General features: G+C 43.6%; 1 long non-coding RNA gene across 1 annotated transcript in view; it reads left to right on the plus strand.

Moving 5' to 3' along the window:
- Positions 1-219, plus strand: part of LOC106728012 — a 17,173-nt gene extending 16,954 nt beyond the window's left edge. Inside the window, exon 3 of the long non-coding RNA XR_001364244.1 lies at positions 88-219. This is a non-coding gene — a long non-coding RNA (uncharacterized LOC106728012). The remainder of the gene's footprint in view (positions 1-87) is intronic.
- The last annotated feature ends 283 nt before the right edge of the window (positions 220-502 follow it).

The following is a 502-nucleotide window of genomic DNA, read 5'->3' on the forward strand; positions in this document are numbered from 1 at the left end:
CGCAGGCCCGGGTGAGGGGCCCCCCCCCCTCCAGTGCACAAATTTTTGTGCACCGGGCCTCTAGTATTTTTAATATTACCTATATAGTATTTCCAAAGGTAGCTTCAGTAATAGATCCATTATAAATCATTTCATGGGGGATTTCGATAATATCCATTCCTAAATGAAAACTGCTATCCAGTTTGCCATCTCCAAGTTTTACTAATCATTCACTATAAGCAGAATCCTCTGATCTTATATTTGTTTTAAGAGACAACTTTCTGAAACATCCCCAACATTACAGTACTTTAAACTCGTTTGTACTATGGCTGATCGCATAACACTGAGACATTGTTGAAAATCCCCTCTGAGAAGAACTTTCCCACCAAATGCAACATTCAAATTCATAATTTCTCTTAGTAATCTGCCTCTGGGTGCTCCAGGCACCCTGAGGGCAGGTTCCTCCCTTAGGCCTTGCCCTGGCGGGAAACAGCTTGGGGAAGGTGCCTCAGGGCTGGTGGAA

The sequence above is a fragment of the Myotis brandtii genome, unplaced genomic scaffold (genome assembly GCF_000412655.1).
Source record: "Myotis brandtii unplaced genomic scaffold, ASM41265v1 scaffold519, whole genome shotgun sequence".
Taxonomy (NCBI): Eukaryota; Metazoa; Chordata; class Mammalia; order Chiroptera; family Vespertilionidae; genus Myotis; species Myotis brandtii.